Here is a 620-nt window from a genome sequence, read left to right as displayed (position 1 = left end):
ATGCCTAAGTCCTCTACATGTGCTCTAGCCTGACCCATGTCCCATCTCCACAGCTGTAGACCACATATTGAGTCTCAGGGGTAACAAAGTCAAATTTTCAGCCTGCTGGCTTCTATTTGATGTGTGCTCAGAGAAAACTATAATGAAAACAATTCTTTTTTTCTTTTTTCTTTTTCTTTTTTAAGAATTATTTAGCTGGGCGGTGTTGGTGCATGCCTTTAATCCCAGCACTTGGGAGGCAGAGGCAGTTGGATTTCTGAGTTCGAGGCCAGCCTGGTCTACAGAGTGAGTTCCAGGACAGCCAGGGCTACTCAGAGAAACTCTGTCTCAAAAAACAAACAAACAAATAAAACAAAACAAAGAATTATTTATTGGGGCTCAGCGGGTAAGAGCACTGACTACTCTTCCAAAGGTCCTGAGTTCGAATCCCAGCAACCACATGGTTGCTCGCAACCACCAATCAAGAGACCTGACGTCCTCTTCTGGTGTGTCTGAAGACAGCTACAGTATACATATGTATCGTAATAAATAAATCTTTTTTTTTTGTTTTGTTTTTTGTTTTTTCCAGACAGGTTTTCTCTGTGTAGCCCTGGCTGTCCTGGAACTCACTCTTTAGACCA

At 42.3% G+C, this 620-nt stretch overlaps 1 protein-coding gene across 1 annotated transcript in view; it reads right to left on the bottom strand.

Annotated features, from left to right (window-relative positions):
• The window catches only part of Muc13 (mucin 13, cell surface associated), a 17385-nt gene that overhangs the window by 14695 nt on the left and 2070 nt on the right, over positions 1-620 (bottom strand). The window lies entirely within an intron of this gene.

Source organism: Mastomys coucha, unplaced genomic scaffold (assembly GCF_008632895.1).
Source record: "Mastomys coucha isolate ucsf_1 unplaced genomic scaffold, UCSF_Mcou_1 pScaffold12, whole genome shotgun sequence".
Lineage (NCBI taxonomy): Eukaryota > Metazoa > Chordata > Mammalia > Rodentia > Muridae > Mastomys > Mastomys coucha.
Note: the sequence above shows the minus strand (reverse complement) of the source record. Positions and strands in the feature narration are given on the sequence as shown.